Source organism: Nerophis lumbriciformis, linkage group LG31, assembly GCF_033978685.3.
Source record: "Nerophis lumbriciformis linkage group LG31, RoL_Nlum_v2.1, whole genome shotgun sequence".
Classification (NCBI taxonomy): Eukaryota; Metazoa; Chordata; class Actinopteri; order Syngnathiformes; family Syngnathidae; genus Nerophis; species Nerophis lumbriciformis.
The window spans coordinates 9,561,555-9,577,500 of record NC_084578.2 but is presented as its reverse complement, the minus strand read 5'-3'; the positions used below and the strand labels follow the sequence as shown (position 1 = coordinate 9,577,500).

The 15,946-nt window shown below is 38.0% G+C and overlaps 1 protein-coding gene and 1 non-coding gene across 2 annotated transcripts in view; one reads left to right on the top strand and one right to left on the bottom strand.

Annotated features, from left to right (window-relative positions):
• LOC133574147 (neuropilin-2-like) overlaps positions 1 to 15,946 on the top strand; it is a 335,141-nt gene that overhangs the window by 252,733 nt on the left and 66,462 nt on the right. The gene's annotated exons all lie outside the window — the stretch shown is intronic.
• On the bottom strand, positions 6,483 to 6,601 carry LOC133574428 (5S ribosomal RNA). The gene has a single exon (XR_009811403.1). It is a non-coding gene; the product is annotated as a 5S ribosomal RNA (ribosomal RNA).

Genomic DNA, 15,946 nt, shown 5'->3' with positions numbered 1-15,946 from the left:
GTCACTAAATATTAAGTACACGTTTGTGTACTTATGGACTAAGTACATCATATCAAAAGATGATTCTTAGTTTTTATTCTAATTAGGGTCCAATAAGCCCAAATACAAAGAGAAATTTAAAAAAAAGCATGTAAACAAACAGCTTGGGCCTTAAGAGGTTAAACCGATCCCTGGTTGTGGAAGTTTGGGGACCCCTGCTGTTAATGATAACATTGAAATATTCAAATACAAATGACAGAATGTCGTCTTGTTTTCGTGCTACTGGAGATGAAATATTCGACAGAGATGTTTACAGATAAATCTTCCACCAGCGAACACAAACACAAGTTGAGTGGAACTCTTCAACGGCACACAAGTCTGCAGATTTTAAAAGGAGACCACGTTTGCTCCGAAGCGCAGTCTTGGCGGTCGCTGGTGCATGCTCGGCCTTGCAAAGCCCAAAGCTCTGAAGTGTATTGTTTACAAATCCAGCTGCTGACGCCGCAAGAATCAGCGCCAACGCCGTTATCGTTATCTGGGCTTCAGCGCCGCGTGAAGCGCTCCCGACTTTGCCACACACCGTGTTTCACATTCATTCAAGGGCCCGGCTTCTCTGACTGCACATGTGTGTCGGAGGTAATTGTGCGTCACCACTCTCGGGAGAGTCCCGCAGCAAACATAATTGTTGCTTATTACTTCCTTAACTAGAGCCTGTTTGTTCCCTCTGGCATAGGACGCTACTTTTTACGACACGGGCGCCTTCGCAATGAGGGAACTACTCGCAATACCTCGTAAAGTACCTCTTTCCTGTTGATATACATCATCGCTTTTGGCCCCTCATCTACACAAAAATCATAAACATGAAAATCTACTGTATTTTCCGGACTAAATTTGAGGGGAAAAAAATGGTTTTCTATAAATAAGCCACACCGGACTATAAGACTTAGACTTAGACTTAGAAAATCTTTATTGTCCCTGAGGGGCAATTTGGTTTGCAGGAGTAGTCAATAAAAACAAGGTACAACAGTAAAAACAAGGTACAACAGTAAAAACAATGTACAACAGTAAAAACAAGGTACAGCAGTAAAAACAAGGTACAACAGTAAAAACAAAATACAACAATAAAAACAAGGTACAGCAGTAAAAACAAGGTACAACAGTAAAAACAATGTACAACAGTAAAAACAAGGTACAGCAGTAAAAACAAGGTACAACAGTAAAAACAAAATACAACAATAAAAACAAGGTACAGCAGTAAAAACAAGGTACAACAGTAAAAACAAGGTACAGCAGTAAAAACAAGGTACAGCAGTAAAAACAAGGTACAACAGTAAAAACAAGGTACAACAGTAAAAACAAGGTACAGCAGTAAAAACAAGGTACAACTGTAAAAACAAGGTACAGCAGTAAAAACAAGGTACAACAGTAAAAACAAGGTACAGCAGTAAAAACAAGGTACAGCAGTAAAAACAAGGTACAACAGTAAAAACAAGGTACAGCAGTAAAAACAAGGTACAGCAGTAAAAACAAGGTACAACAGTAAAAACAAGGAACAACTGTAAAAACAAGGTACAACAGTAAAAACAAGGTACAACAGTAAAAACAAGGTACAGCAGTAAAAACACGGTACAGCAGTAAAAACAAGGTACAACAGTAAAAACAAGGTACAGCAGTAAAAACAAGGTACAACAGTAAAAACAAGGTACAACAGTAAAAACAAGGTACAGCAGTAAAAACAAGGTACAGCAGTAAAAACAAGGTACAACAGTAAAAACAAGGTACAACGATAAAAACAAGGTACAGCAGTAAAAACAAGGTACAACAGTAAAAACAAGGTACACATACATAAAATACATACAACATACAAACCATCATGAAGGCATTGAGCTAAAAACAAAAAACATTTGTAATACAATAAAAACTAATCGTCACACGTCGATTCCCACTTAAATGACTGCATAGCAGCTAAGCTTGTTTAAGAAACTCATTTATAAAGTCAACAGCTGAGGGAACCAAGCCGCAGATGTGAAATTAGTTATTTATACAGGAATATTCTGTAAACGTTTATATTTACATACCTTAATTGTCTCCAAATGGTGCCTGTAACAGGCAGTAAAACGGCTGATCAAACAAAACAGAAGTCATCGTCATGGACCCACTAGTTGCGGAAGCTAGCTCTCCAATCAGCTAAACAGACTCAATAACTCCACGGTCACGTTTTGGTGGATTTACTGAGGAATTTGTGAAACTGAAGCAACACAAAAATAATGCCATTGTAATTTAATAATACTAACACAGAGACTTGTAAACGTGTTAGCGTATTAGCTAATGCTAACAACGCTCGTAAAACAACTCCGAGGCTTTCTTTCAGTGCCTTGTTGGCAGTATGGTAGTGATGTGCGGATTGATACTGAAATAACGATACCAGATCTTTATGTTCTAATATCGATTCTCAAATCAAAATATCGATACTTTTGATACTTTAAGGTCAGCGGTGTCCACATTTTTTCCACCAAGGGCTGCCAAAGTCAAAGAATGCGGGACCCAAATTGATATTTTTTTATTTTAAAAAAATTCTACAAATAGATATTTTCAGCTTTGTATTATATGTGATTAAGTATATTATTATTTATTATTACTCGAACATTTCAGCTTTTTCTCATTACATACCAATTTTTGGGGGGCTTTTTTTTCATTAAATGACGATAGCACGTACGAATATGCATGAAAACACACGGTTTAGTACGTATGAATAGTTTTAGTTACATTGTAAAACTTACAAACGTTGCTCGGAGTGATGAATGAAGAATCCATACGGATAAGAACGCTATGGACGGCTAGAAGACAGACCTTAAACCCTCTAAAAACAAACAAAAAAAGGACAATCCAGCACTGCAGCACCTGCAGTGAACAAACTTGTCCAAACGATGGCGCCATACCACAAACACCACACCTATCTACAAGTTTTACAAGCTGTGTGCTAAACGAATGGTGAAACACTAAGCATCATGTAGCAGTATTGCTAAGTGCGGAACAAAAAATACAAAATATGAACATAACAAAACAATCACTTACTGTACAATGTCTGCTCTCACTGGGATGACGACTGATGGGATATACATATGAAGAATGTATCATAATATGCACGCAGGTTAAAAAAAATTTTTTAAAAAGGTATTAATTCCTATTGCGAATGATAGGCAAAATTTCAAAATAAAAGTGCAGTTCCCTTCAACAAAACACGTACTGTATTTTATAGTTCATTTTATGGTGCATGTCGGATCCTAGAGACGCAAATAACACCACAATTGTAGAAAGGCTCTTTTATTATTAATACGTTTTATTTCACTGTTCCAAACAGTGTGATATATTTTTTATTGATCAAGTAAGAAAACTTTTCATAGCCACTTTGTTCTTGTTTTTGTATTTCTCAATAAAGTTCCCTTCATTGGCCTCAGTACGCCAAAACAACTTGAAACAAACCGCAAGAGTCAGCAGCCAATTAGAGTCAAGGAGGTTACGCCTGCCTGGTTCCAGAATTGTGTTGTTTCACCAAACCTTACTGTCGAATATTATATTATTATTATTATATTGTCATCTTTCACGCTAACTTTTAATGTAGATTTGGTTATGATTTGAACAGTCTCACTTGTAAAACATCCGCAAAGCTCTCTTCCGGTGCGTTGTTGGCAGTTTGGTAGACATGTATCGTAGTGATGTGATGTGTGGATCGATACTGAAATATCGATACCAGATCGTTATGCTCTAATATCGAGTTTTTAAATGAAAATATCGATACTTTTGATACTTTAAGGTCAGGGGTGTCCAAACTTTTTCCACCAAGGGCAGTCAAAGTCAAATTATATAAAAAATGCTAAAATATAGATATTTTCAGCTTTGTATTATAGGTGACCAAGTATATTATTATTTATTATTACTAGAACATTTTTCTCATTACATACCTTTTTCTTTTTTTTTTTTTTGCATTTTTACTGTTGTTTTTTTTCCCATGTTAAAATATAATAATAAATATTAATAATACGATTGTGTAACTGCATATTTTTCTGTGTGAAAAATTATGCCTGTAGAAAAATATTAATATTTATTTAAACATTCAAGGGTTTATTATGTTTTTTGTAATTGTTCAAATAATTACAGTAATTTTATTTAAATTTAAAATGATCGAACTAACTAAACTTTGTTTGTATTTTAAGTATAGTTTATTTTTATTTTGAGGGCTTCTAATATTTTAGATCAGGGGTGTCCACTTTTTTAAATGTTTTTTTTTGTTAATGCTTTAAACCGATATTATATATATTTAAAGACAAAACCTTGTGTCATGTGACTAAGTATATTATTATTAATTATTGGTTTAAAAATGTAATTTTTTTCTTATTACTTTCCAATTTTTTTCTCTTTTTTTGTTAAATTTTTACTGGGTTTTTTTTCGGGTTTTTTCTACAAAACCCAAAAGCAGTGAAGTTGGCACGTTGTGTAAATCGTAAATAAAAATAGAATACAATGATTTTTAAATGATTTTCAACTTATATTCAATTGAATGGACTGCAAAGACAAGATACTTAATGTACCAACTGCAAATAAATCATTAACTTAGAATTTAATGGCAGCAACACATTGCAAAAAAATTGGCACAGGGGCATTTTTACCACTGTGTTACATGGCCTTTCCTTTTACAACAAAGTTCTAAAGCTTAGTGATGTATCAGATATATCAGATATATCAGTCCATAGGTGGTGTTTTTTTTTACCCTTCGCGTTCATATTTCGCTGTGTTTGTTGTGTTTCGCTTCCTTGTAAATTATGTCGATCGAGAAGGTGAGTGACGTTCCTATGTTGTCAATATTCAGTGTTTTATCGTTCATAGTTAATATTGTAAACCCCACATTCCTTATTTTCATGTGCATTCTGGGTGTCTCATTCAGTAAAAAAAATGTAAAATTCCATTCCGTTTTTTGTAGTAGTGTTCCTAAAAATAGATATACCGGCCCCCATATGCATTTTTTTCTCTAAATTTTGCCCCCGAGCCAAAATAATTGCCCAGGCCTGGTATAGCTGATACCAGCTTGAATTGTATTCTATATCGAATTGTATAGAAAATCAGTGGTATCGCACATCATTAATATATACTGTAGATATATGTGTGCCATCTGTTTGCATAATTGTTTTGTGTAAATGCTGTTTCGGACTGAAAGCTGCAGTGTAATCGGGAGGACACTTGAGGGATGGAATCGTTGAGACCAAACGGTTTCACTCAGGATTCCCACAGTCTTGTGTTGCTCCTTGTATAGTGCATGAGGGTCCTTGCAACAAACTGACAAAAAAAAGAGTGCTTCCCCTTTAAAGGGGAACATTATCACAATTTCAGAAGGGTTAAAACCATTAAAAATCACTTCCCAGTGGCTTATTTTATTTTTCAAAGTTTTTTTCAAAATTTTACCCATCACGCAATATCCCTAAAAAAAAAGCTTCAAAGTGCCTGATTTTAACCATCGTTATATACACCCGTCCATTTTCCTGTGACGTCACACAGTGATGCCAATACAAACAAACATGGCGGATAGAACAGCAAGATATAGCGACATTAGCTCGGATTCAGACTCGGATCTCAGGGGCTTAAGCGATTCAACAGATTATGCATGTATTGAAACGGATGGTTTTAGTGTGGAGGCAGGTAGCGAAAACGAAATTGAAGAAGAAACTGAAGCTATTGAGCCATATCGGTTTGAACCGTATGCAAGCGAAACCGACGAAAACGACACGACAGCCAGCGACACGGGAGAAAGCGAGGACGAATTCGGCGATCGCCTTCTAACCAACGATTGGTATGTGTTTGTTTGGCATTAAAGGAAACTAACAACTATGAACTAGGTTTACAGAATATGAAATACATTTGGCAATAACATGCACTTTGAGAGTGCAGACAGCCCATTTCAGGCGCGCTAAGAACATATATTTTTCCACGATTTCAGCACTCAGGTTAACCATACCTAAATAGACACAAAATACTGCATTACACAAGACTACCCGAATGTACTCGAATGATTGAAAAAAATATATGTTTTTAAGCTAAATTATTGGTAAACATGTTATGTTTGGACTAAAGGGGAGGTGACGGCTCAGACACCAGGGGGCAGTATATACAATTATTTATTATATATATAGTCAATATATATAAAGTTAAAGTTAAAGTACCAATGATTGTCACACACACACTAGGTGTGGCGAAATTATTCTCTGCATTTGACCCATCACCCTTGATCACCCCCTGGGAGGTGAGGGGAGCAGTGGGCAGCAGCGGTGGCCGCGCCCGGGAATCATTTTTGGTGATTTAACCCCCAATTCCAACCCTTGATGCTGAGTGCCAAGCAGGGAGGTAATGGGTCCCATTTTTATAGTCTTTGGTATGACTCGGCCGGGGTTTGAACCCACAACCTACCGATCTCAGGGCGGACACTCTAACCACTAGGCCACTGAGTAGGTTAAAGCCTACAGCACCTGGTATTCCCAGGCAGTCTCCCATCCAAGTACTAACCAGGCCCGACCCGGCTTAGCTTCCGAGATCTGACGAGATCAGGCGTGCTCAGGGTAGTATGGCCGTAAGCCATATATAAATAATAATAAACAATACTACTGAACTAAGGAAATGGAGTGTGAACTAGAATACAAGAGTGTGTGGTGTAAGACTATGTGTGTAGTTAGCTGAAGTGTGTTACCCAGTGTTGACGAGAGCAAACGAGGCAGTCCATGGGGCAGGCAGATGATCCGGGGCGAGAGAGAGGCGTCAGAATCCAGGGGCGAGCAAGAGGTCGAGGAACGAAGGAGGCAGTCAGAGTCCAGAGGGAGATCCAGGGGAAAGTGAGACGCACAGCTCACTTTCCAGGTGACGAAGGGTACTGCGGGGACACGGGAGAAGACAAGGGACAAATCAAGGCACGGAGAGGAAAAACGAATAGAGCATAAAGCTTGTTGCTTACGGTACACCATCAGAAAACTAAGTTCCCGCACCGATCCTTGGGTCCACTGGTCCTTTATTGAGCTTGCCCTCATCAGACCCAGGTGTGTAGATTGTCTGATTGTCTGCAGGCTTGTAGCTGCGTGGGCGTGCTGCTCTCAGCGCGAGCAGGGGCGTGTCAGCGGAGCCTCCAAGTGTTCCCGCAGAGAAGGGAGACGAAGACTGCGCGTGCGCCGTAACAAAACACAGTTTATGTATAATAATGTACGTAAAACCGCGAGTAAAGAATAAAGTTTTCATCAATTCATATATTCTGTAGACATACCCTCATCCGCTCTCTTTTCCTGAAAGATGATCTGTCCAGTTTTGGAGTTGATGTCAGCAGGCCAGGGAAGCTAGGGTCGATATTCTTCTCTTGATCATCTTCGGTGGCATAAGGGACGGTGTGAGCCAAGACATCCAGGGGGTTTAGCTCGCTCGTCTGCGGGAACAAACTGCCGCCATTGCTTGCCGTGCTAGCGAGGTCCTTTGTCCCTGAATTGCTCACACACTCCGGCAGATTCAATGGGGGTCTGGCGGCAGATTTCTTTGACTTTATCGTTGGAAATGCATCTGCTTTGAGTGTCGCAGGATATCCACACATTCTTGCCATCTCTGTCGTAGCATAGCTTTCGTCGGTAAAGTGTGCGGAACAAACGTCTGACCATTTCGTCGGCATACCCCACACCCTCGTATTTTGAACTAATTTCGTCCAATTTCTTGCCACTTTCGCATCTTTGGGCCACTGGTGCAACTTGAATCCGTCCCTGTTCGTGTTGTTACATCCTCCGACAACACACCGACGAACGTGAGAAAATGGCGGATTGCTTCCCGATGTGACGTCACAACCGAGAGCGAATAATAGAAAGGCGTTTAATTCGCCAAAATTCACCCATTTAGAGTTCGGAAATCGGTTAAAAAAATATATGGTCTTTTTTTCTGCAACATCAAGGTATATATTGACGCTTACATAGGTCTGGTGATAATGTTCCCCTTTAAGTCAAGGAGTCACAATTTGCCAGGTGCTTAAGTAGACTGCAGCCTGAAGCAGATTCAATGCAGTGTCACGTGGAAGATGCGATGAGCTGTACACCAACAGGTGTAAACACATGGGAGGGAATGGAAACTGGTGTCAGTGTAGGAGGTGTGTGAACGTGTGTGGCTTCACCCGCTCCATCGCCCTGCACCTCCCTTACATTCCCTCTTCATCACCGGGCTGTAATCACTCCCTTCTCTGCCACACACACTCATAACAACACACACACACACACGTTATTGTATTTCTTACCTTCTTGAGACCTCCGAAAAATGCCTACCTCTTTAGGACCACCCTTTCTAGATATATAAAGATCTGTATTGACAACATTAATAATATATACATACTATGCAAATATAAAAAAAGGTATGCTTTTAGTAATTTTTATTTTTATTTTTTAATTTTTTGTTTGTACTTGTTTTTTAATCTTCACTACCATATTTTTCGGAGTATAAGTCGCTCCGGAGTATAAGTCGCACCGGCCGAAAATGCATAATAAAGAAGGAAAAAAACATATATAAGTCGCACTGGAGTATAAGTTGCATTTTTGGAGGAAATTTTTTTGATAAAAGCCAACACCAAGAATAGACATTTGAAAGGCAATTTAAAATAAATAAAGAATAGTGAACAACAGGCTGAATAAGTGTATGTTATATGAGGCATAAATAACCAACTGGTATGTTAACGTAACATATTATGGTAAGAGTCATTCAAATAACTATAACATATAGAACATGCTATACGTTTACCAAACAATCTGTCACTCCTAATCGCTAAATCCCATGAAATCTTATACGTCTAGTCTCTTACGTGAATGAGATAAATAATATTATTTGATATTTTACGCTAATGTGTTAATAATTTCACACATAAGTTGCTCCTGAGTATAAGTCGCACCCCCGGCCAAACTGTGAAAAAAACTGTGACTTATAGTCCGAAAAATACGGTATTTACTTTGTTATTACAGTATGTCTCTAAATACATATTTATTTTATTAATTTTGGCCAAAGGGGGTGCATTTCAATTTCTTACACACACTTGTTATTACATATGTTGACCAGGGGGGGGAGCATTTCAATTTCTTACACACACTTGTTATTACATATGTTGACCAGGGGGGGAGCATTTCAATTTCTTACACACACTTGTTATTTCATATGTTGACCTGAGGGGGAGCACTTTTAAAACCGACACACAATCAATTTGAAAAATCAATCCTTTTTGGGACCACCCTGATTTTGATAGATTGCACCACCAGGGGTGCAAATGACATCTCTATATTTTTGTTTTTTTGTAATGTGCTTAAGGCCGATGACAAACGAGTCACGGACCACAGATGGCCCCTGTGCCGCACTTTGGGCAACCAAGCTGTAGAAGCTAACTGTTAATGGCCACTATAGTCTTAGTACTGTTATCAATCAATCAATCAAAGTTTATTTATATAGCCCTAAATCACAAGTGTCTCAAAGGGCTGCACAAGCCACAACGACATCCTCGGCTCAGATCCCACATCAGGGCAAGAAAAAAACTCAACTCAATGGGATACAATTAAAGTGCATCAATTTGCCTGAAATAAAGAAAAATGTAAACCTTATTTAAACTATACACATTTTTTTTTACCAACTTGAACCATTTGTTACTAAATAAGGCAAATAAATAATAATTTTGAAGTCACACTTAAAGGGGAACTGCACTTTTTTCGTCGTTCACAATCATTATGAAAGACATGACGATGTATGTCTTCCTTCAATGCATTCTAAATGTCAAATAAATGCGATCAAAAGTCCGCTCACAATAAAGCCCACGTGAGTCGCTCTATTCTGCCTATAAAGCCCTTAAAAAACATCCCAACACTTCCATTAAGGTTTTATATACATGATGTAAGTATATATGTAATGTAGTAACAGGCACACTCATAATAACATTTAATATTCATGTATTTTGATCATTTTAAACTCACGAAGCGCATTAGCTTAAAAAACGCATCACAACGTTCACTTTTTTTTTTAAACATCACTGATTACTACTCACTGCAGACTTTGAGAGCCAACAAACATAATACAACACCACTTACTGTACAATTTCTGCTGTCATTGGGATGTTCATATATTCCTGTTTAGATAAAAAATTACTCATAATTCTCGCAAAAAAGGGGGTTGGACTCAAGCATCTTTTTAGCCCCGTTTACTCTGTTATGTGTACATGAGGGAGTTGTGACGGCACAGAACCACAAGGGGGAAATATTGCTCTATGTATTTATTATATATATATATACAATATAATATAATAAATAGTGAACAATATAATTTAATAAACTATAGAATGGTGTGTGACAAAAATCCAAGAGTGTGTGTGTGAGGTAATGTGTGTGATTAGCTGTAGTGTGTGTTACCTAGTGTTGACTCGAGAGGAGGAACAAGGCATGAATGCAGTCCGTGAGGCAGGCACGAATGGCGAGACGTAGGGGGTCTGTGTCCAAGGATCGAGGGTGGCAGTCCAAAGTCCAAAGGGGAAGTCGAGGCGCACAGCTCGGAATGTGCCCTGTCCGTGACAACTGTCGTGTATTTGTTCATCCAATGGTCACATACAAGTTGTCTTACGTCAGCACCAGAAGACGTAAAATCAGTTGTTCACCTGGCAGGGTTTTTACGGGGGTGACTAAGGAAGTCCTTCTTTTAGCTGCCGTCTTGTTTTATCATATATTGCTGCCTTTGCACCTGTCAATATTTACTTTTGTATGCACATTAAATCAACAAAAAATCCTGACTTTGGAGCAATGTTCACAGACTCTAGTATTTGGCTCTCTATTAGATGCGATGGTTTTCCGTATTTGGACCATGATTTTGGTCCTAACCTGTTCACCGGTCCTCATATGGAAGGTACTTTTCCTTGTTGATGTCTCAAGAAGGGCAGAAATACAAGAACACACACACACACCTTCACTACTGACCTCATTACTCGTAAGGACTCTTTGCCCTCTCTTCTTCACGCTACTAGAAGAAGCCATCTGTCTCTCAAACGTGTGAACCTTGTCCTTTACAAGACTAGTTTCTCTGCTCCCAACAAGCCGTCCCGTTTTTTTTTTTTTTACAAAAGGATAAACACAGTGTGGAGGTCATGTTCATAGTCCACTGGCCTGTGATACACACATCAGCTTTTTTCTCAGTGCCGCTAATGTTGACGCCTGTACAAAAGTTCAGCAGCAAAATCAACAGCCAATGTTTATTTCAAGACGAGGGGCCTGGTCTACTAAATGTTTGCGCGTATTAAAACAGAAATACAATACTAGAAAAAAAAAACAAGAAAAGCAACAATATAAATATCATTAATAATTTTAATAAAATAGTCATAATATAATCAGTAATAGCTGTTTAACGATTTAAAAATTCCTAACCCTCACCCTTGTTTACGTTTAAGAGCTCTAGCTTAGCATGGATTCTTGAATCCTACCTTTTAGGACCATTTTCATTTTAAGAAATTTCATACAAACTATATACCGCAAATTCTGCTACTTTTTTCCTATGCTTTGAACCCTGCGGCTTACAAAACGGTGCGGGTAATTTATGGATTTTTTTTCTTCGCAAACATATACAATACAGGCCAAAAGTTTGGACACACCTTCTCCTCATTCAATGCGTTTTCTTTATTTTCATGACTATTTACATCGTAGATTGTCACTGAAGGCAGCCAAACTATGAATGAACACATGTGGAGTTATGTACTTAACAAAAAAAAGGTGAAATAACTGAAAAAAAATTATATATTCTAGTTTCTTCAAAATAGCCACCCTTTGCTCTGATTACTGCTTTGCACACTCTTGGCATTCTCCCGATGAGCTTCAAGCACACCTGTGAAGTAAAAACCATTTCAGGTGACTACCTCTTGAAGCCATACTTGCCAACCTTGAGACCTCCGATTTCGGGAGGTGGGGGGTGGGGGGGGACGTGGTCGGGGTGGGGCGGGGGCGTGGTTGGGGCGGGGCTAAGAGGGGAGGACTATATTTACAGCTAGAAGTCAAGTATTTCATATATATATATATATATATATATATATATATATATATGTATATATATATATATATATATATAAGAAATACTTGACTTTCAGTGAATTCTAGCTATATATATATTTTTTTTTTAATTATTATATATATATATAATATATATATATATATATATATATATATATATATATATATATATATATAAATAAAAGAAATACTTGAATTTCAGTGTTCATTTATTTACACATATACACACACATAACACTCATCTACTCATTGTTCAGTTAAGGGTTGAATTGTCCATCCTTGTTCTATTCTCTGTCACTATTTTTCTAACCATGCTGAACACCCTTTCGCAGGTACCCAGAAATGTTTCGAGTACCACCAAAAAAACTGAATCTCTGAAGACAGTATAAAAATCTGTGTTAAAGGTGTACAAATACTGTTTGTATAATAAGCATGTTATTTTTTACAAATGAGGGTTAAGAGTTCAGTACTAAAAAAAAAAGAAAAGAATGTGGCTTAAGTACAGTTTTTTTAATCGAGCTGCTGCATTTTTTGGTTGGGTTGTTTATTTCTTTTGAGTAACTTCTATACAGTTCTAAAAGGGGAGGAATGTAATAGTGATCTATGTTTGTCTGTTGCCATCTCCTGGTGAATATTGGCTATAGCGTACTGGGGTTACTTTTTGGTTGGCCAACGATTTACGTGGTGTTGCGCACCTGACGTCACTCAGGTCCGCATGGAGCTGGAGGGGGCGTGGCTTCCAGCTCCGCCTGAATTTCGGGAGATTTTCGGGAGAAAATTTGTCCCGGGAGGTTTTCGGGAGAGGCGCTGAATTTTGGGAGTCTCCCGGAAAATCCGGGAGGGTTGGCAAGTATGCTTGAAGCTCATCGAGAGAATGCCAAGAGTGAGCGAAAAAGTCATCAGAGCAAAGGGTGGCTATTTTGAAGAAACTAGAATATAGAGCATGTTTTCAGTTATTTCACCTTTTTTTTTGTTAAGTACATAACTCCACATGTGTTCATTCATAGTTTCGATGCCTTCAGTGACAACCTACAATGTAAATAGTCATGAAAATGAATTGAATGAGGAGAAGGTGTGTCCAAAACTTTTAGCCTGTATTGTATATATTTTTGAACAAACAAGCAAATACACTGCAAAAATTGTGTTATTGTTTGTGCTATGGCGCCATCTATTGGATGAGTTTACTCACTGCAGCGCTCTTCTGTTGAGAGCTTTCAACCGGAAGTACAAGTGCCGTTCCGTCTTCGAAGTTGTCCATAGCGTTCCCACTCGTATGGATTCTTCGTTCATCACCAGGCCTGGGCCGATGTTCGATAAGTCAATTAACAGACGGTTAAATTAAAATTAAAGTCGGTAAGTTTTCCCGCGTCGATAAATCGCCATGTGCATGTTTCAAGATCCCCACATTGAGATAATTAATTAATACATTTTATTATATAAGTGCTAACAGACAAAGTATATTGTGTTATTGTTTTGTTTCACTTGAAACAAAAATTAAATTTAAAAAAATAAAAAATGTGTTTAGTTTCACTTGGAGATTTAAACGTTTTCATTTCAATTACAACGTTAAAATGCATGAGGAGTACAAGGTTATTGCATTTGAAAGAATATACGTGCATTATTATTATGTATTATCATTAAATCAATGGTTAATTTGCTCTCATAAAAATAATATATCGGCAATACAAATATAGGTCAATATATCGTCAAGCAAAAAGTGTTATTGACCCAGGCCTATTCATCACTCCAAGCAACGTTTGTAAGTTTTACAATATAACTAAAACAATTCCTACTTACTAAAGCGTCCCATGTGTGATGTCTGCAGGAGTGTTTTCATGCGCGTGCTACCGTAATACAATCAAGCTAGTGTCGTTAGCATTAGCTAATACGCTAACACGTTTACGAGTGTCTGTGTTAGTATTATTAACTTAAAATGGCATTCTTTTTTTTCACTAATTCCTCAGTAAATTCACCAAAACGTCACCGTGGAGTTATAGAGTCTGTTTAGCTGATTGTAGAGCTAGCTTCCGCAGCTAGTGGGTCCATGACGATGACTTCTGTTTTGTTTGATCAGCCGTTTTACTGCCCGTGTTACAGGAGACCATTAAGGTATGTAAATAAACATTTACAGAATATTTCTGTGTGTCATGTCTGTGTAATCATGTTTTGTCTTAGTCATGTTTTGTTTAGTTATTGGACTCTTTTCACTCCCTTGTCTTGTTTCCATGATTACCCATTAGTTTCACCTGTTCCACGTTTGGACTCATTGTGCACTCTTGTTTGTCACCATAGCAACCCATTAGTTTTCACCTGTCACGTCACGCACCTGTTTCACGTTTTGAGTCACGCACCTGTTTTCGTTAATCATGTCTGTAGTATTTAAGTTCATTGTTTTTCAGTTTGTCTTGCTGGTGACATACTGTCATGACTTGGTCCTGGGGTTTAGTTTTTCTAGAAGGCAACGGAAAGTTGGCCCGGGCGAGACGGGAATGAAGGTACATTTTTATTTAAACACTATAAATACAAAATAAGGAAGTAAACAAAAGGCGCGCACAATGGCGGAGAACAAACTATGAAACCAAACACTTGCACAAAGGCAAAAACTATGAACAACAAAAAACACTAACTGTGGCAATAATAAACAAAACTTACTTGGCATGGACAAAAAGGAGCAGCGTGAACGATGGACATGAAAAAAAGAGTCAGAAATGTGCAGAGCATAAATGTGGGGAAGTCACCAGAAAGACAAACTGAAAAACAATGAACTTAAATACTACAGACATGATTAACGAAAACAGGTGCGTGACTCAAAACGTGAAACAGGTGCGTGACGTGACAGGTGAAAACTAATGGGTTGCTATGGTGACAAACAAGAGTGCACAATGAGTCCAAACGTGGAACAGGTGAAACTAATGGGTAATCATGGAAACAAGACAAGGGAGTGAAAAGCCAGAAACTAAAGAGTCCAATAACTAAACAAAACATGACTAAGACAAAACATGATTACACAGACATGACAACGTCAATGTTGAAGTCACCATAAGAAAATTCGTTTTTGACTGATTTCAGTAAAAGTTCCCTTGATCCAGTATTAAAACATTTCAATACCCAACTTAGGTGTTATTTTTTACACTAACAAAGGCCAAAAAACAGAACAAACGAAAAGCGCGCACAGTGGCGGAGAACAAACTATGAAACCAAAAGACTATAGCATTAATAAACAAAAACTTACTTGGCTTGGACTAAAGTTGCAGCATGAAAGATGGACATGAAAAAACAAGTGTCAGGAATGTGAAGAGCATAAATGTGGGATGTCGCCAGAAAGACAAACTGAAAACAATGAACTTAAATACTACAGACATGATTAACGAAAACAGGTGCGTGACTCAAAACGTGAAACAGGTGCGTGACGTGACAGGAGTAAACTAATGGGTTGCTATGGTGACAAACAAGAGTGCACAATGAGTCCAAATGTGGAACAGGTGGAACTAATGGGGTAATCATGGAAACAAGACAAGGGAGTGAAAAGCCAGAAACTAAAGAGTCCAATAACTAAACAAAACATGACTAAGACAAAACATGGTTACACAGACATGACACTGTGTCAATAACTCATTTCACAACGTATATATCTGCAGCTTATAGTCCGGTATATGGAAAAATAATATATGGAAAAACTTATTTTTCTCTAAAATGTAGTGGGTGGGGCTTATATTGTATGGAAAATACAGTAAATAAGTGTTCACAGCTCCATGTCTTCATCAGTTTGGGGGTCCTTGACCTGGAAAACTGGTCTATAACTTTAAGCTACGGTACATTTTGCGCGTGCTTTCCACTCTTGAACATAGCTGGCATTTGTAGTCGCAGCCTACTCGCTTATTTCCCAAAGT